We start from the raw sequence: 15,958 nt of genomic DNA, 5'->3' as shown, positions 1-15,958 counted from the left end.
ATAAGCAGCTTGAACTTTGTGTCACTGAAAAAGTAGAAGAAATTACAAACACTGTTCCCATCACTTTTTAGCACAGGTAGTTGGATAAAATACAAACTTTATTTCCTTTCATCATTTGAACAGGGCAAAGGAGCACAAAGCACACACAAGCTGCATTCAGCAACAATATTCTTGTTTGTCTTATAAATACAAGGCAGATGCTAATTGAAAACACAAGGAAATTTGATCCTATTAAAAAGGCAGGAAGCTGCATTTAGTCAATTCATCATTAAATGCTTACTACAAGGCAGTGTTGCTGATGAAATAGTGCAGGGGCACACCCTCGTGGACAAAATGCTTACAGCACCTGGTATTCCCAGGCGGTCTCCCATCCAAGTACTAACCAGGCCCGACCCTGCTTAGCTTCCGAGATCAGACGAGATCGGGCGTACCCAGGCTGGTATGGCCGTAAGCGAGAAACAATCTCTTGCTACAACATATATAGTCAAAGTGAGTCTGATAAAACAGACATTTAGTCAATTCATCATTAAATGCTTAATACAAGGCAGTGTTGCTGATGAAATAGTGCAAGAGCACACCCTCGTGGACAAAATGCTTACAGCACCTGGTATTCCCAGGCGGTCTCCCATCCAAGTACTAACCAGGCCCGACCCTGCTTAGCTTCCGAGATCAGACGAGATCGGGCGTACCCAGGCTGGTATGGCCGTAAGCGAGAAATAATCTCTTGCTACAACATATATAGTCAAAGTGAGTGTGATAAACAGACATTGCATTTTCACCAATTAGATAAGCAGCTTGAACTTTGTGTCACTGAAAAAGTAGAAGAAATTACAAACACTGTTCCCATCACTTTTTAGCACAGGTAGTTGGATAAAATACAAACTTTATTTCCTTTCATCATTTGAACAGGGCAAAGGAGCACAAAGCACACACAAGCTGCATTCAGCAACAATATTCTTGTTTGTCTTATAAATACAAGGCAGATGCTAATTGAAAACACAAGGAAATTTGATCCTATTAAAAAGGCAGGAAGCTGCATTTAGTCAATTCATCATTAAATGCTTACTACAAGGCAGTGTTGCTGATGAAATAGTGCAGGGGCACACCCTCGTGGACAAAATGCTTACAGCACCTGGTATTCCCAGGCGGTCTCCCATCCAAGTACTAACCAGGCCCGACCCTGCTTAGCTTCCGAGATCAGACGAGATCGGGCGTACCCAGGCTGGTATGGCCGTAAGCGAGAAACAATCTCTTGCTACAACATATATAGTCAAAGTGAGTCTGATAAAACAGACATTTAGTCAATTCATCATTAAATGCTTAATACAAGGCAGTGTTGCTGATGAAATAGTGCAAGAGCACACCCTCGTGGACAAAATGCTTACAGCACCTGGTATTCCCAGGCGGTCTCCCATCCAAGTACTAACCAGGCCCGACCCTGCTTAGCTTCCGAGATCAGACGAGATCGGGCGTACCCAGGCTGGTATGGCCGTAAGCGAGAAACAATCTCTTGCTACAACATATATAGTCAAAGTGAGTGTGATAAACAGACATTGCATTTTCACCAATTAGATAAGCAGCTTGAACTTTGTGTCACTGAAAAAGTAGAAGAAATTACAAACACTGTTCCCATCACTTTTTAGCACAGGTAGTTGGATAAAATACAAACTTTATTTCCTTTCATCATTTGAACAGGGCAAAGGAGCACAAAGCACACACAAGCTGCATTCAGCAACAATATTCTTGTTTGTCTTATAAATACAAGGCAGATGCTAATTGAAAACACAAGGAAATTTGATCCTATTAAAAAGGCAGGAAGCTGCATTTAGTCAATTCATCATTAAATGCTTACTACAAGGCAGTGTTGCTGATGAAATAGTGCAGGGGCACACCCTCGTGGACAAAATGCTTACAGCACCTGGTATTCCCAGGCGGTCTCCCATCCAAGTACTAACCAGGCCCGACCCTGCTTAGCTTCCGAGATCAGACGAGATCGGGCGTACCCAGGCTGGTATGGCCGTAAGCGAGAAACAATCTCTTGCTACAACATATATAGTCAAAGTGAGTCTGATAAAACAGACATTTAGTCAATTCATCATTAAATGCTTAATACAAGGCAGTGTTGCTGATGAAATAGTGCAAGAGCACACCCTCGTGGACAAAATGCTTACAGCACCTGGTATTCCCAGGCGGTCTCCCATCCAAGTACTAACCAGGCCCGACCCTGCTTAGCTTCCGAGATCAGACGAGATCGGGCGTACCCAGGCTGGTATGGCCGTAAGCGAGAAACAATCTCTTGCTACAACATATATAGTCAAAGTGAGTGTGATAAACAGACATTGCATTTTCACCAATTAGATAAGCAGCTTGAACTTTGTGTCACTGAAAAAGTAGAAGAAATTACAAACACTGTTCCCATCACTTTTTAGCACAGGTAGTTGGATAAAATACAAACTTTATTTCCTTTCATCATTTGAACAGGGCAAAGGAGCACAAAGCACACACAAGCTGCATTCAGCAACAATATTCTTGTTTGTCTTATAAATACAAGGCAGATGCTAATTGAAAACACAAGGAAATTTGATCCTATTAAAAAGGCAGGAAGCTGCATTTAGTCAATTCATCATTAAATGCTTACTACAAGGCAGTGTTGCTGATGAAATAGTGCAGGGGCACACCCTCGTGGACAAAATGCTTACAGCACCTGGTATTCCCAGGCGGTCTCCCATCCAAGTACTAACCAGGCCCGACCCTGCTTAGCTTCCGAGATCAGACGAGATCGGGCGTACCCAGGCTGGTATGGCCGTAAGCGAGAAACAATCTCTTGCTACAACATATATAGTCAAAGTGAGTGTGATAAACAGACATTGCATTTTCACCAATTAGATAAGCAGCTTGAACTTTGTGTCACTGAAAAAGTAGAAGAAATTACAAACACTGTTCCCATCACTTTTTACCACAGGTAGTTGGATAAAATACAAACTTTATTTCCTTTCATCATTTGAACAGGGCAAAGGAGCACAAAGCACACACAAGCTGCATTCAGCAACAATATTCTTGTTTGTCTTATAAATACAAGGCAGATGCTAATTGAAAACACAAGGAAATTTGATCCTATTAAAAAGGCAGGAAGCTGCATTTAGTCAATTCATCATTAAATGCTTACTACAAGGCAGTGTTGCTGATGAAATAGTGCAGGGGCACACCCTCGTGGACAAAATGCTTACAGCACCTGGTATTCCCAGGCGGTCTCCCATCCAAGTACTAACCAGGCCCGACCCTGCTTAGCTTCCGAGATCAGACGAGATCGGGCGTACCCAGGCTGGTATGGCCGTAAGCGAGAAACAATCTCTTGCTACAACATATATAGTCAAAGTGAGTCTGATAAAACAGACATTTAGTCAATTCATCATTAAATGCTTAATACAAGGCAGTGTTGCTGATGAAATAGTGCAAGAGCACACCCTCGTGGACAAAATGCTTACAGCACCTGGTATTCCCAGGCGATCTCCCATCCAAGTACTAACCAGGCCCGACCCTGCTTAGCTTCCGAGATCAGACGAGATCGGGCGTACCCAGGCTGGTATAGCCTTAAGCGAGAAACAATCTCTTGCTACAACATATATAGTCAAAGTGAGTGTGATAAACAGACATTGCATTTTCACCAATTAGATAAGCAGCTTGAACTTTGTGTCACTGAAAAAGTAGAAGAAATTACAAACACTGTTCCCATCACTTTTTAGCACAGGTAGTTGGATAAAATACAAACTTTATTTCCTTTCATCATTTGAACAGGGCAAAGGAGCACAAAGCACACACAAGCTGCATTCAGCAACAATATTCTTGTTTGTCTTATAAATACAAGGCAGATGCTAATTGAAAACACAAGGAAATTTGATCCTATTAAAAAGGCAGGAAGCTGCATTTAGTCAATTCATCATTAAATGCTTACTACAAGGCAGTGTTGCTGATGAAATAGTGCAGGGGCACACCCTCGTGGACAAAATGCTTACAGCACCTGGTATTCCCAGGCGGTCTCCCATCCAAGTACTAACCAGGCCCGACCCTGCTTAGCTTCCGAGATCAGACGAGATCGGGCGTACCCAGGCTGGTATGGCCGTAAGCGAGAAACAATCTCTTGCTACAACATATATAGTCAAAGTGAGTGTGATAAACAGACATTGCATTTTCACCAATTAGATAAGCAGCTTGAACTTTGTGTCACTGAAAAAGTAGAAGAAATTACAAACACTGTTCCCATCACTTTTTAGCACAGGTAGTTGGATAAAATACAAACTTTATTTCCTTTCATCATTTGAACAGGGCAAAGGAGCACAAAGCACACACAAGCTGCATTCAGCAACAATATTCTTGTTTGTCTTATAAATACAAGGCAGATGCTAATTGAAAACACAAGGAAATTTGATCCTATTAAAAAGGCAGGAAGCTGCATTTAGTCAATTCATCATTAAATGCTTACTACAAGGCAGTGTTGCTGATGAAATAGTGCAGGGGCACACCCTCGTGGACAAAATGCTTACAGCACCTGGTATTCCCAGGCGGTCTCCCATCCAAGTACTAACCAGGCCCGACCCTGCTTAGCTTCCGAGATCAGACGAGATCGGGCGTACCCAGGCTGGTATGGCCGTAAGCGAGAAACAATCTCTTGCTACAACATATATAGTCAAAGTGAGTCTGATAAAACAGACATTTAGTCAATTCATCATTAAATGCTTAATACAAGGCAGTGTTGCTGATGAAATAGTGCAAGAGCACACCCTCGTGGACAAAATGCTTACAGCACCTGGTATTCCCAGGCGGTCTCCCATCCAAGTACTAACCAGGCCCGACCCTGCTTAGCTTCCGAGATCAGACGAGATCGGGCGTACCCAGGCTGGTATGGCCGTAAGCGAGAAACAATCTCTTGCTACAACATATATAGTCAAAGTGAGTGTGATAAACAGACATTGCATTTTCACCAATTAGATAAGCAGCTTGAACTTTGTGTCACTGAAAAAGTAGAAGAAATTACAAACACTGTTCCCATCACTTTTTAGCACAGGTAGTTGGATAAAATACAAACTTTATTTCCTTTCATCATTTGAACAGGGCAAAGGAGCACAAAGCACACACAAGCTGCATTCAGCAACAATATTCTTGTTTGTCTTATAAATACAAGGCAGATGCTAATTGAAAACACAAGGAAATTTGATCCTATTAAAAAGGCAGGAAGCTGCATTTAGTCAATTCATCATTAAATGCTTACTACAAGGCAGTGTTGCTGATGAAATAGTGCAGGGGCATACCCTCGTGGACAAAATGCTTACAGCACCTGGTATTCCCAGGCGGTCTCCCATCCAAGTACTAACCAGGCCCGACCCTGCTTAGCTTCCGAGATCAGACGAGATCGGGCGTACCCAGGCTGGTATGGCCGTAAGCGAGAAACAATCTCTTGCTACAACATATATAGTCAAAGTGAGTCTGATAAAACAGACATTTAGTCAATTCATCATTAAATGCTTAATACAAGGCAGTGTTGCTGATGAAATAGTGCAAGAGCACACCCTCGTGGACAAAATGCTTACAGCACCTGGTATTCCCAGGCGATCTCCCATCCAAGTACTAACCAGGCCCGACCCTGCTTAGCTTCCGAGATCAGACGAGATCGGGCGTACCCAGGCTGGTATGGCCGTAAGCGAGAAACAATCTCTTGCTACAACATATATAGTCAAAGTGAGTGTGATAAACAGACATTGCATTTTCACCAATTAGATAAGCAGCTTGAACTTTGTGTCACTGAAAAAGTAGAAGAAATTACAAACACTGTTCCCATCACTTTTTAGCACAGGTAGTTGGATAAAATACAAACTTTATTTCCTTTCATCATTTGAACAGGGCAAAGGAGCACAAAGCACACACAAGCTGCATTCAGCAACAATATTCTTGTTTGTCTTATAAATACAAGGCAGATGCTAATTGAAAACACAAGGAAATTTGATCCTATTAAAAAGGCAGGAAGCTGCATTTAGTCAATTCATCATTAAATGCTTACTACAAGGCAGTGTTGCTGATGAAATAGTGCAGGGGCACACCCTCGTGGACAAAATGCTTACAGCACCTGGTATTCCCAGGCGGTCTCCCATCCAAGTACTAACCAGGCCCGACCCTGCTTAGCTTCCGAGATCAGACGAGATCGGGCGTACCCAGGCTGGTATGGCCGTAAGCGAGAAACAATCTCTTGCTACAACATATATAGTCAAAGTGAGTGTGATAAACAGACATTGCATTTTCACCAATTAGATAAGCAGCTTGAACTTTGTGTCACTGAAAAAGTAGAAGAAATTACAAACACTGTTCCCATCACTTTTTAGCACAGGTAGTTGGATAAAATACAAACTTTATTTCCTTTCATCATTTGAACAGGGCAAAGGAGCACAAAGCACACACAAGCTGCATTCAGCAACAATATTCTTGTTTGTCTTATAAATACAAGGCAGATGCTAATTGAAAACACAAGGAAATTTGATCCTATTAAAAAGGCAGGAAGCTGCATTTAGTCAATTCATCATTAAATGCTTACTACAAGGCAGTGTTGCTGATGAAATAGTGCAGGGGCACACCCTCGTGGACAAAATGCTTACAGCACCTGGTATTCCCAGGCGGTCTCCCATCCAAGTACTAACCAGGCCCGACCCTGCTTAGTTTCCGAGATCAGACGAGATCGGGCGTACCCAGGCTGGTATGGCCGTAAGCGAGAAACAATCTCTTGCTACAACATATATAGTCAAAGTGAGTCTGATAAAACAGACATTTAGTCAATTCATCATTAAATGCTTAATACAAGGCAGTGTTGCTGATGAAATAGTGCAAGAGCACACCCTCGTGGACAAAATGCTTACAGCACCTGGTATTCCCAGGCGGTCTCCCATCCAAGTACTAACCAGGCCCGACCCTGCTTAGCTTCCGAGATCAGACGAGATCGGGCGTACCCAGGCTGGTATGGCCGTAAGCGAGAAACAATCTCTTGCTACAACATATATAGTCAAAGTGAGTCTGATAAAACAGACATTTAGTCAATTCATCATTAAATGCTTAATACAAGGCAGTGTTGCTGATGAAATAGTGCAAGAGCACACCCTCGTGGACAAAATGCTTACAGCACCTGGTATTCCCAGGCGGTCTCCCATCCAAGTACTAACCAGGCCCGACCCTGCTTAGCTTCCGAGATCAGACGAGATCGGGCGTACCCAGGTTGGTATGGCCGTAAGCAAGAAACAATCTCTTGCTACAACATATATAGTCAAAGTGAGTGTGATAAACAGACATTGCATTTTCACCAATTAGATAAGCAGCTTGAACTTTGTGTCACTGAAAAAGTAGAAGAAATTACAAACACTGTTCCCATCACTTTTTAGCACAGGTAGTTGGATAAAATACAAACTTTATTTCCTTTCATCATTTGAACAGGGCAAAGGAGCACAAAGCACACACAAGCTGCATTCAGCAACAATATTCTTGTTTGTCTTATAAATACAAGGCAGATGCTAATTGAAAACACAAGGAAATTTGATCCTATTAAAAAGGCAGGAAGCTGCATTTAGTCAATTCATCATTAAATGCTTACTACAAGGCAGTGTTGCTGATGAAATAGTGCAGGGGCACACCCTCGTGGACAAAATGCTTACAGCACCTGGTATTCCCAGGCGGTCTCCCATCCAAGTACTAACCAGGCCCGACCCTGCTTAGCTTCCGAGATCAGACGAGATCGGGCGTACCCAGGCTGGTATGGCCGTAAGCGAGAAACAATCTCTTGCTACAACATATATAGTCAAAGTGAGTGTGATAAACAGACATTGCATTTTCACCAATTAGATAAGCAGCTTGAACTTTGTGTCACTGAAAAAGTAGAAGAAATTACAAACACTGTTCCCATCACTTTTTACCACAGGTAGTTGGATAAAATACAAACTTTATTTCCTTTCATCATTTGAACAGGGCAAAGGAGCACAAAGCACACACAAGCTGCATTCAGCAACAATATTCTTGTTTGTCTTATAAATACAAGGCAGATGCTAATTGAAAACACAAGGAAATTTGATCCTATTAAAAAGGCAGGAAGCTGCATTTAGTCAATTCATCATTAAATGCTTACTACAAGGCAGTGTTGCTGATGAAATAGTGCAGGGGCACACCCTCGTGGACAAAATGCTTACAGCACCTGGTATTCCCAGGCGGTCTCCCATCCAAGTACTAACCAGGCCCGACCCTGCTTAGCTTCCGAGATCAGACGAGATCGGGCGTACCCAGGCTGGTATGGCCGTAAGCGAGAAACAATCTCTTGCTACAACATATATAGTCAAAGTGAGTCTGATAAAACAGACATTTAGTCAATTCATCATTAAATGCTTAATACAAGGCAGTGTTGCTGATGAAATAGTGCAAGAGCACACCCTCGTGGACAAAATGCTTACAGCACCTGGTATTCCCAGGCGGTCTCCCATCCAAGTACTAACCAGGCCCGACCCTGCTTAGCTTCCGAGATCAGACGAGATCGGGTGTACCCAGGCTGGTATGGCCGTAAGCGAGAAACAATCTCTTGCTACAACATATATAGTCAAAGTGAGTGTGATAAACAGACATTGCATTTTCACCAATTAGATAAGCAGCTTGAACTTTGTGTCACTGAAAAAGTAGAAGAAATTACAAACACTGTTCCCATCACTTTTTAGCACAGGTAGTTGGATAAAATACAAACTTTATTTCCTTTCATCATTTGAACAGGGCAAAGGAGCACAAAGCACACACAAGCTGCATTCAGCAACAATATTCTTGTTTGTCTTATAAATACAAGGCAGATGCTAATTGAAAACACAAGGAAATTTGATCCTATTAAAAAGGCAGGAAGCTGCATTTAGTCAATTCATCATTAAATGCTTACTACAAGGCAGTGTTGCTGATGAAATAGTGCAGGGGCACACCCTCGTGGACAAAATGCTTACAGCACCTGGTATTCCCAGGCGGTCTCCCATCCAAGTACTAACCAGGCCCGACCCTGCTTAGCTTCCGAGATCAGACGAGATCGGGCGTACCCAGGCTGGTATGGCCGTAAGCGAGAAACAATCTCTTGCTACAACATATATAGTCAAAGTGAGTGTGATATACAGACATTGCATTTTCACCAATTAGATAAGCAGCTTGAACTTTGTGTCACTGAAAAAGTAGAAGAAATTACAAACACTGTTCCCATCACTTTTTAGCACAGGTAGTTGGATAAAATACAAACTTTATTTCCTTTCATCATTTGAACAGGGCAAAGGAGCACAAAGCACACACAAGCTGCATTCAGCAACAATATTCTTGTTTGTCTTATAAATACAAGGCAGATGCTAATTGAAAACACAAGGAAATTTGATCCTATTAAAAAGGCAGGAAGCTGCATTTAGTCAATTCATCATTAAATGCTTACTACAAGGCAGTGTTGCTGATGAAATAGTGCAGGGGCACACCCTCGTGGACAAAATGCTTACAGCACCTGGTATTCCCAGGCGGTCTCCCATCCAAGTACTAACCAGGCCCGACCCTGCTTAGCTTCCGAGATCAGACGAGATCGGGCGTACCCAGGCTGGTATGGCCGTAAGCGAGAAACAATCTCTTGCTACAACATATATAGTCAAAGTGAGTCTGATAAAACAGACATTTAGTCAATTCATCATTAAATGCTTAATACAAGGCAGTGTTGCTGATGAAATAGTGCAAGAGCACACCCTCGTGGACAAAATGCTTACAGCACCTGGTATTCCCAGGCGGTCTCCCATCCAAGTACTAACCAGGCCCGACCCTGCTTAGCTTCCGAGATCAGACGAGATTGGGCGTACCCAGGCTGGTATGGCCGTAAGCGAGAAACAACCTCTTGCTACAACATATATAGTCAAAGTGAGTGTGATAAACAGACATTGCATTTTCACCAATTAGATAAGCAGCTTGAACTTTGTGTCACTGAAAAAGTAGAAGAAATTACAAACACTGTTCCCATCACTTTTTAGCACAGGTAGTTGGATAAAATACAAACTTTATTTCCTTTCATCATTTGAACAGGGCAAAGGAGCACAAAGCACACACAAGCTGCATTCAGCAACAATATTCTTGTTTGTCTTATAAATACAAGGCAGATGCTAATTGAAAACACAAGGAAATTTGATCCTATTAAAAAGGCAGGAAGCTGCATTTAGTCAATTCATCATTAAATGCTTACTACAAGGCAGTGTTGCTGATGAAATAGTGCAGGGGCACACCCTCGTGGACAAAATGCTTACAGCACCTGGTATTCCCAGGCGGTCTCCCATCCAAGTACTAACCAGGCCCGACCCTGCTTAGCTTCCGAGATCAGACGAGATCGGGCGTACCCAGGCTGGTATGGCCGTAAGCGAGAAACAATCTCTTGCTACAACATATATAGTCAAAGTGAGTCTGATAAAACAGACATTTAGTCAATTCATCATTAAATGCTTAATACAAGGCAGTGTTGCTGATGAAATAGTGCAAGAGCACACCCTCGTGGACAAAATGCTTACAGCACCTGGTATTCCCAGGCGGTCTCCCATCCAAGTACTAACCAGGCCCGACCCTGCTTAGCTTCCGAGATCAGACGAGATCGGGCGTACCCAGGCTGGTATGGCCGTAAGCGAGAAACAATCTCTTGCTACAACATATATAGTCAAAGTGAGTCTGATAAAACAGACATTTAGTCAATTCATCATTAAATGCTTAATACAAGGCAGTGTTGCTGATGAAATAGTGCAAGAGCACACCCTCGTGGACAAAATGCTTACAGCACCTGGTATTCCCAGGCGGTCTCCCATCCAAGTACTAACCAGGCCCGACCCTGCTTAGCTTCCGAGATCAGACGAGATCGGGCGTACCCAGGCTGGTATGGCCGTAAGCGAGAAACAATCTCTTGCTACAACATATATAGTCAAAGTGAGTGTGATAAACAGACATTGCATTTTCACCAATTAGATAAGCAGCTTGAACTTTGTGTCACTGAAAAAGTAGAAGAAATTACAAACACTGTTCCCATCACTTTTTAGCACAGGTAGTTGGATAAAATACAAACTTTATTTCCTTTCATCATTTGAACAGGGCAAAGGAGCACAAAGCACACACAAGCTGCATTCAGCAACAATATTCTTGTTTGTCTTATAAATACAAGGCAGATGCTAATTGAAAACACAAGGAAATTTGATCCTATTAAAAAGGCAGGAAGCTGCATTTAGTCAATTCATCATTAAATGCTTACTACAAGGCAGTGTTGCTGATGAAATAGTGCAGGGGCACACCCTCGTGGACAAAATGCTTACAGCACCTGGTATTCCCAGGCGGTCTCCCATCCAAGTACTAACCAGGCCCGACCCTGCTTAGCTTCCGAGATCAGACGAGATCGGGCGTACCCAGGCTGGTATGGCCGTAAGCGAGAAACAATCTCTTGCTACAACATATATAGTCAAAGTGAGTGTGATAAACAGACATTGCATTTTCACCAATTAGATAAGCAGCTTGAACTTTGTGTCACTGAAAAAGTAGAAGAAATTACAAACACTGTTCCCATCACTTTTTAGCACAGGTAGTTGGATAAAATACAAACTTTATTTCCTTTCATCATTTGAACAGGGCAAAGGAGCACAAAGCACACACAAGCTGCATTCAGCAACAATATTCTTGTTTGTCTTATAAATACAAGGCAGATGCTAATTGAAAACACAAGGAAATTTGATCCTATTAAAAAGGCAGGAAGCTGCATTTAGTCAATTCATCATTAAATGCTTACTACAAGGCAGTGTTGCTGATGAAATAGTGCAGGGGCACACCCTCGTGGACAAAATGCTTACAGCACCTGGTATTCCCAGGCGGTCTCCCATCCAAGTACTAACCAGGCCCGACCCTGCTTAGCTTCCGAGATCAGACGAGATCGGGCGTACCCAGGCTGGTATGGCCGTAAGCGAGAAACAATCTCTTGCTACAACATATATAGTCAAAGTGAGTCTGATAAAACAGACATTTAGTCAATTCATCATTAAATGCTTAATACAAGGCAGTGTTGCTGATGAAATAGTGCAAGAGCACACCCTCGTGGACAAAATGCTTACAGCACCTGGTATTCCCAGGCGGTCTCCCATCCAAGTACTAACCAGGCCCGACCCTGCTTAGCTTCCGAGATCAGACGAGATCGGGCGTACCCAGGCTGGTATGGCCGTAAGCGAGAAACAATCTCTTGCTACAACATATATAGTCAAAGTGAGTCTGATAAAACAGACATTTAGTCAATTCATCATTAAATGCTTAATACAAGGCAGTGTTGCTGATGAAATAGTGCAAGAGCACACCCTCGTGGACAAAATGCTTACAGCACCTGGTATTCCCAGGCGGTCTCCCATCCAAGTACTAACCAGGCCCGACCATGCGTAGCTTCCGAGATCAGACGAGATCGGGCGTACCCAGGCTGGTATGGCCGTAAGCGAGAAACAATCTCTTGCTACAACATATATAGTCAAAGTGAGTGTGATAAACAGACATTGCATTTTCACCAATTAGATAAGCAGCTTGAACTTTGTGTCACTGAAAAAGTAGAAGAAATTACAAACACTGTTCCCATCACTTTTTAGCACAGGTAGTTGGATAAAATACAAACTTTATTTCCTTTCATCATTTGAACAGGGCAAAGGAGCACAAAGCACACACAAGCTGCATTCAGCAACAATATTCTTGTTTGTCTTATAAATACAAGGCAGATGCTAATTGAAAACACAAGGAAATTTGATCCTATTAAAAAGGCAGGAAGCTGCATTTAGTCAATTCATCATTAAATGCTTACTACAAGGCAGTGTTGCTGATGAAATAGTGCAGGGGCACACCCTCGTGGACAAAATGCTTACAGCACCTGGTATTCCCAGGCGGTCTCCCATCCAAGTACTAACCAGGCCCGACCCTGCTTAGCTTCCGAGATCAGACGAGATCGGGCGTACCCAGGCTGGTATGGCCGTAAGCGAGAAACAATCTCTTGCTACAACATATATAGTCAAAGTGAGTGTGATAAACAGACATTGCATTTTCACCAATTAGATAAGCAGCTTGAACTTTGTGTCACTGAAAAAGTAGAAGAAATTACAAACACTGTTCCCATCACTTTTTAGCACAGGTAGTTGGATAAAATACAAACTTTATTTCCTTTCATCATTTGAACAGGGCAAAGGAGCACAAAGCACACACAAGCTGCATTCAGCAACAATATTCTTGTTTGTCTTATAAATACAAGGCAGATGCTAATTGAAAACACAAGGAAATTTGATCCTATTAAAAAGGCAGGAAGCTGCATTTAGTCAATTCATCATTAAATGCTTACTACAAGGCAGTGTTGCTGATGAAATAGTGCAGGGGCACACCCTCGTGGACAAAATGCTTACAGCACCTGGTATTCCCAGGCGGTCTCCCATCCAAGTACTAACCAGGCCCGACCCTGCTTAGCTTCCGAGATCAGACGAGATCGGGCGTACCCAGGCTGGTATGGCCGTAAGCGAGAAACAATCTCTTGCTACAACATATATAGTCAAAGTGAGTGTGATAAACAGACATTGCATTTTCACCAATTAGATAAGCAGCTTGAACTTTGTGTCACTGAAAAAGTAGAAGAAATTACAAACACTGTTCCCATCACTTTTTAGCACAGGTAGTTGGATAAAATACAAACTTTATTTCCTTTCATCATTTGAACAGGGCAAAGGAGCACAAAGCACACACAAGCTGCATTCAGCAACAATATTCTTGTTTGTCTTATAAATACAAGGCAGATGCTAATTGAAAACACAAGGAAATTTGATCCTATTAAAAAGGCAGGAAGCTGCATTTAGTCAATTCATCATTAAATGCTTACTACAAGGCAGTGTTGCTGATGAAATAGTGCAGGGGCACACCCTCGTGGACAAAATGCTTACAGCACCTGGTATTCCCAGGCGGTCTCCCATCCAAGTACTAACCAGGCCCGACCCTGCTTAGCTTCCGAGATCAGACGAGATCGGGCGTACCCAGGCTGGTATGGCCGTAAGCGAGAAACAATCTCTTGCTACAACATATATAGTCAAAGTGAGTGTGATAAACAGACATTGCATTTTCACCAATTAGATAAGCAGCTTGAACTTTGTGTCACTGAAAAAGTAGAAGAAATTACAAACACTGTTCCCATCACTTTTTAGCACAGGTAGTTGGATAAAATACAAACTTTATTTCCTTTCATCATTTGAACAGGTCAAAGGAGCACAAAGCACACACAAGCTGCATTCAGCAACAATATTCTTGTTTGTCTTATAAATACAAGGCAGATGCTAATTGAAAACACAAGGAAATTTGATCCTATTAAAAAGGCAGGAAGCTGCATTTAGTCAATTCATCATTAAATGCTTACTACAAGGCAGTGTTGCTGATGAAATAGTGCAGGGGCACACCCTCGTGGACAAAATGCTTACAGCACCTGGTATTCCCAGGCGGTCTCCCATCCAAGTACTAACCAGGCCCGACCCTGCTTAGCTTCCGAGATCAGACGAGATCGGGCGTACCCAGGCTGGTATGGCCGTAAGCGAGAAACAATCTCTTGCTACAACATATATAGTCAAAGTGAGTCTGATAAAACAGACATTTAGTCAATTCATCATTAAATGCTTAATACAAGGCAGTGTTGCTGATGAAATAGTGCAAGAGCACACCCTCGTGGACAAAATGCTTACAGCACCTGGTATTCCCAGGCGGTCTCCCATCCAAGTACTAACCAGGCCCGACCCTGCTTAGCTTCCGAGATCAGACGAGATCGGGCGTACCCAGGCTGGTATGGCCGTAAGCGAGAAAAAATCTCTTGCTACAACATATATAGTCAAAGTGAGTGTGATAAACAGACATTGCATTTTCACCAATTAGATAAGCAGCTTGAACTTTGTGTCACTGAAAAAGTAGAAGAAATTACAAACACTGTTCCCATCACTTTTTAGCACAGGTAGTTGGATAAAATACAAACTTTATTTCCTTTCATCATTTGAACAGGGCAAAGGAGCACAAAGCACACACAAGCTGCATTCAGCAACAATATTCTTGTTTGTCTTATAAATACAAGGCAGATGCTAATTGAAAACACAAGGAAATTTGATCCTATTAAAAAGGCAGGAAGCTGCATTTAGTCAATTCATCATTAAATGCTTACTACAAGGCAGTGTTGCTGATGAAATAGTGCAGGGGCACACCCTCGTGGACAAAATGCTTACAGCACCTGGTATTCCCAGGCGGTCTCCCATCCAAGTACTAACCAGGCCCGACCCTGCTTAGCTTCCGAGATCAGACGAGATCGGGCGTACCCAGGCTGGTATGGCCGTAAGCGAGAAACAATCTCTTGCTACAACATATATAGTCAAAGTGAGTGTGATAAACAGACATTGCATTTTCACCAATTAGATAAGCAGCTTGAACTTTGTGTCACTGAAAAAGTAGAAGAAATTACAAACACTGTTCCCATCACTTTTTAGCACAGGTAGTTGGATAAAATACAAACTTTATTTCCTTTCATCATTTGAACAGGGCAAAGGAGCACAAAGCACACACAAGCTGCATTCAGCAACAATATTCTTGTTTGTCTTATAAATACAAGGCAGATGCTAATTGAAAACACAAGGAAATTTGATCCTATTAAAAAGGCAGGAAGCTGCATTTAGTCAATTCATCATTAAATGCTTACTACAAGGCAGTGTTGCTGATGAAATAGTGCAGGGGCACACCCTCGTGGACAAAATGCTTACAGCACCTGGTATTCCCAGGCGGTCTCCCATCCAAGTACTAACCAGGCCCGACCCTGCTTAGCTTCCGAGATCAGACGAGATCGGGCGTACCCAGGCTGGTATGGCCGTAAGCGAGAAACAATCTCTTGCTA

At 42.5% G+C, this 15,958-nt stretch overlaps 38 non-coding genes across 38 annotated transcripts; all 38 read right to left on the bottom strand.

Moving 5' to 3' along the window:
- Positions 1-334: 334 nt before the first annotated feature.
- On the bottom strand, positions 335-453 carry LOC145854710 (5S ribosomal RNA). The gene has a single exon (XR_014375594.1). It is a non-coding gene; the product is annotated as a 5S ribosomal RNA (ribosomal RNA).
- A 139-nt stretch (positions 454-592) lies between these two features.
- On the bottom strand, positions 593-711 carry LOC145854709 (5S ribosomal RNA). The gene has a single exon (XR_014375593.1). It is a non-coding gene; the product is annotated as a 5S ribosomal RNA (ribosomal RNA).
- A 409-nt stretch (positions 712-1,120) lies between these two features.
- On the bottom strand, positions 1,121-1,239 carry LOC145854708 (5S ribosomal RNA). Its single transcript, XR_014375592.1, has one exon. It is a non-coding gene; the product is annotated as a 5S ribosomal RNA (ribosomal RNA).
- Positions 1,240-1,378: 139 nt separating this feature from the next.
- On the bottom strand, positions 1,379-1,497 carry LOC145854707 (5S ribosomal RNA). The gene has a single exon (XR_014375591.1). It is a non-coding gene; the product is annotated as a 5S ribosomal RNA (ribosomal RNA).
- A 409-nt stretch (positions 1,498-1,906) lies between these two features.
- On the bottom strand, positions 1,907-2,025 carry LOC145854706 (5S ribosomal RNA). Its single transcript, XR_014375590.1, has one exon. It is a non-coding gene; the product is annotated as a 5S ribosomal RNA (ribosomal RNA).
- A 139-nt stretch (positions 2,026-2,164) lies between these two features.
- On the bottom strand, positions 2,165-2,283 carry LOC145854705 (5S ribosomal RNA). The gene has a single exon (XR_014375589.1). It is a non-coding gene; the product is annotated as a 5S ribosomal RNA (ribosomal RNA).
- Positions 2,284-2,692: 409 nt separating this feature from the next.
- Positions 2,693-2,811, bottom strand: LOC145854704 (5S ribosomal RNA). Its single transcript, XR_014375588.1, has one exon. It is a non-coding gene; the product is annotated as a 5S ribosomal RNA (ribosomal RNA).
- Positions 2,812-3,220: 409 nt separating this feature from the next.
- LOC145854703 (5S ribosomal RNA) lies at positions 3,221-3,339 on the bottom strand. Its single transcript, XR_014375587.1, has one exon. It is a non-coding gene; the product is annotated as a 5S ribosomal RNA (ribosomal RNA).
- A 139-nt stretch (positions 3,340-3,478) lies between these two features.
- Positions 3,479-3,597, bottom strand: LOC145851949 (5S ribosomal RNA). The gene has a single exon (XR_014373801.1). It is a non-coding gene; the product is annotated as a 5S ribosomal RNA (ribosomal RNA).
- A 409-nt stretch (positions 3,598-4,006) lies between these two features.
- On the bottom strand, positions 4,007-4,125 carry LOC145854701 (5S ribosomal RNA). Its single transcript, XR_014375585.1, has one exon. It is a non-coding gene; the product is annotated as a 5S ribosomal RNA (ribosomal RNA).
- A 409-nt stretch (positions 4,126-4,534) lies between these two features.
- Positions 4,535-4,653, bottom strand: LOC145854700 (5S ribosomal RNA). Its single transcript, XR_014375584.1, has one exon. It is a non-coding gene; the product is annotated as a 5S ribosomal RNA (ribosomal RNA).
- Positions 4,654-4,792: 139 nt separating this feature from the next.
- On the bottom strand, positions 4,793-4,911 carry LOC145854699 (5S ribosomal RNA). The gene has a single exon (XR_014375583.1). It is a non-coding gene; the product is annotated as a 5S ribosomal RNA (ribosomal RNA).
- Positions 4,912-5,320: 409 nt separating this feature from the next.
- On the bottom strand, positions 5,321-5,439 carry LOC145854698 (5S ribosomal RNA). The gene has a single exon (XR_014375582.1). It is a non-coding gene; the product is annotated as a 5S ribosomal RNA (ribosomal RNA).
- A 139-nt stretch (positions 5,440-5,578) lies between these two features.
- Positions 5,579-5,697, bottom strand: LOC145884134 (5S ribosomal RNA). The gene has a single exon (XR_014395713.1). It is a non-coding gene; the product is annotated as a 5S ribosomal RNA (ribosomal RNA).
- Positions 5,698-6,106: 409 nt separating this feature from the next.
- On the bottom strand, positions 6,107-6,225 carry LOC145854697 (5S ribosomal RNA). Its single transcript, XR_014375581.1, has one exon. It is a non-coding gene; the product is annotated as a 5S ribosomal RNA (ribosomal RNA).
- Positions 6,226-6,634: 409 nt separating this feature from the next.
- On the bottom strand, positions 6,635-6,753 carry LOC145885403 (5S ribosomal RNA). The gene has a single exon (XR_014396984.1). It is a non-coding gene; the product is annotated as a 5S ribosomal RNA (ribosomal RNA).
- A 139-nt stretch (positions 6,754-6,892) lies between these two features.
- LOC145854696 (5S ribosomal RNA) lies at positions 6,893-7,011 on the bottom strand. Its single transcript, XR_014375580.1, has one exon. It is a non-coding gene; the product is annotated as a 5S ribosomal RNA (ribosomal RNA).
- Positions 7,012-7,150: 139 nt separating this feature from the next.
- LOC145882458 (5S ribosomal RNA) lies at positions 7,151-7,269 on the bottom strand. The gene has a single exon (XR_014394026.1). It is a non-coding gene; the product is annotated as a 5S ribosomal RNA (ribosomal RNA).
- Positions 7,270-7,678: 409 nt separating this feature from the next.
- LOC145854695 (5S ribosomal RNA) lies at positions 7,679-7,797 on the bottom strand. The gene has a single exon (XR_014375579.1). It is a non-coding gene; the product is annotated as a 5S ribosomal RNA (ribosomal RNA).
- A 409-nt stretch (positions 7,798-8,206) lies between these two features.
- On the bottom strand, positions 8,207-8,325 carry LOC145854694 (5S ribosomal RNA). Its single transcript, XR_014375578.1, has one exon. It is a non-coding gene; the product is annotated as a 5S ribosomal RNA (ribosomal RNA).
- A 139-nt stretch (positions 8,326-8,464) lies between these two features.
- On the bottom strand, positions 8,465-8,583 carry LOC145854980 (5S ribosomal RNA). Its single transcript, XR_014375867.1, has one exon. It is a non-coding gene; the product is annotated as a 5S ribosomal RNA (ribosomal RNA).
- A 409-nt stretch (positions 8,584-8,992) lies between these two features.
- On the bottom strand, positions 8,993-9,111 carry LOC145854693 (5S ribosomal RNA). The gene has a single exon (XR_014375577.1). It is a non-coding gene; the product is annotated as a 5S ribosomal RNA (ribosomal RNA).
- Positions 9,112-9,520: 409 nt separating this feature from the next.
- Positions 9,521-9,639, bottom strand: LOC145854692 (5S ribosomal RNA). Its single transcript, XR_014375576.1, has one exon. It is a non-coding gene; the product is annotated as a 5S ribosomal RNA (ribosomal RNA).
- A 139-nt stretch (positions 9,640-9,778) lies between these two features.
- LOC145885955 (5S ribosomal RNA) lies at positions 9,779-9,897 on the bottom strand. Its single transcript, XR_014397539.1, has one exon. It is a non-coding gene; the product is annotated as a 5S ribosomal RNA (ribosomal RNA).
- A 409-nt stretch (positions 9,898-10,306) lies between these two features.
- Positions 10,307-10,425, bottom strand: LOC145854690 (5S ribosomal RNA). Its single transcript, XR_014375574.1, has one exon. It is a non-coding gene; the product is annotated as a 5S ribosomal RNA (ribosomal RNA).
- A 139-nt stretch (positions 10,426-10,564) lies between these two features.
- Positions 10,565-10,683, bottom strand: LOC145854689 (5S ribosomal RNA). The gene has a single exon (XR_014375573.1). It is a non-coding gene; the product is annotated as a 5S ribosomal RNA (ribosomal RNA).
- Positions 10,684-10,822: 139 nt separating this feature from the next.
- LOC145854688 (5S ribosomal RNA) lies at positions 10,823-10,941 on the bottom strand. Its single transcript, XR_014375572.1, has one exon. It is a non-coding gene; the product is annotated as a 5S ribosomal RNA (ribosomal RNA).
- A 409-nt stretch (positions 10,942-11,350) lies between these two features.
- LOC145854687 (5S ribosomal RNA) lies at positions 11,351-11,469 on the bottom strand. The gene has a single exon (XR_014375571.1). It is a non-coding gene; the product is annotated as a 5S ribosomal RNA (ribosomal RNA).
- A 409-nt stretch (positions 11,470-11,878) lies between these two features.
- Positions 11,879-11,997, bottom strand: LOC145854686 (5S ribosomal RNA). The gene has a single exon (XR_014375570.1). It is a non-coding gene; the product is annotated as a 5S ribosomal RNA (ribosomal RNA).
- A 139-nt stretch (positions 11,998-12,136) lies between these two features.
- On the bottom strand, positions 12,137-12,255 carry LOC145854685 (5S ribosomal RNA). Its single transcript, XR_014375569.1, has one exon. It is a non-coding gene; the product is annotated as a 5S ribosomal RNA (ribosomal RNA).
- Positions 12,256-12,394: 139 nt separating this feature from the next.
- On the bottom strand, positions 12,395-12,513 carry LOC145851383 (5S ribosomal RNA). The gene has a single exon (XR_014373234.1). It is a non-coding gene; the product is annotated as a 5S ribosomal RNA (ribosomal RNA).
- Positions 12,514-12,922: 409 nt separating this feature from the next.
- LOC145854684 (5S ribosomal RNA) lies at positions 12,923-13,041 on the bottom strand. Its single transcript, XR_014375568.1, has one exon. It is a non-coding gene; the product is annotated as a 5S ribosomal RNA (ribosomal RNA).
- A 409-nt stretch (positions 13,042-13,450) lies between these two features.
- LOC145854683 (5S ribosomal RNA) lies at positions 13,451-13,569 on the bottom strand. The gene has a single exon (XR_014375567.1). It is a non-coding gene; the product is annotated as a 5S ribosomal RNA (ribosomal RNA).
- A 409-nt stretch (positions 13,570-13,978) lies between these two features.
- Positions 13,979-14,097, bottom strand: LOC145854682 (5S ribosomal RNA). The gene has a single exon (XR_014375566.1). It is a non-coding gene; the product is annotated as a 5S ribosomal RNA (ribosomal RNA).
- Positions 14,098-14,506: 409 nt separating this feature from the next.
- Positions 14,507-14,625, bottom strand: LOC145854681 (5S ribosomal RNA). Its single transcript, XR_014375565.1, has one exon. It is a non-coding gene; the product is annotated as a 5S ribosomal RNA (ribosomal RNA).
- Positions 14,626-14,764: 139 nt separating this feature from the next.
- Positions 14,765-14,883, bottom strand: LOC145854679 (5S ribosomal RNA). Its single transcript, XR_014375563.1, has one exon. It is a non-coding gene; the product is annotated as a 5S ribosomal RNA (ribosomal RNA).
- A 409-nt stretch (positions 14,884-15,292) lies between these two features.
- Positions 15,293-15,411, bottom strand: LOC145854678 (5S ribosomal RNA). Its single transcript, XR_014375562.1, has one exon. It is a non-coding gene; the product is annotated as a 5S ribosomal RNA (ribosomal RNA).
- Positions 15,412-15,820: 409 nt separating this feature from the next.
- Positions 15,821-15,939, bottom strand: LOC145854677 (5S ribosomal RNA). The gene has a single exon (XR_014375561.1). It is a non-coding gene; the product is annotated as a 5S ribosomal RNA (ribosomal RNA).
- Between the last annotated feature and the right edge of the window lie 19 nt (positions 15,940-15,958).

The sequence above is a fragment of the Salmo salar genome, chromosome 08 (genome assembly GCF_965601325.2).
Source record: "Salmo salar chromosome 08, fSalSal1, whole genome shotgun sequence".
Lineage (NCBI taxonomy): Eukaryota > Metazoa > Chordata > Actinopteri > Salmoniformes > Salmonidae > Salmo > Salmo salar.
Note: the sequence above shows the minus strand (reverse complement) of the source record. Positions and strands in the feature narration are given on the sequence as shown.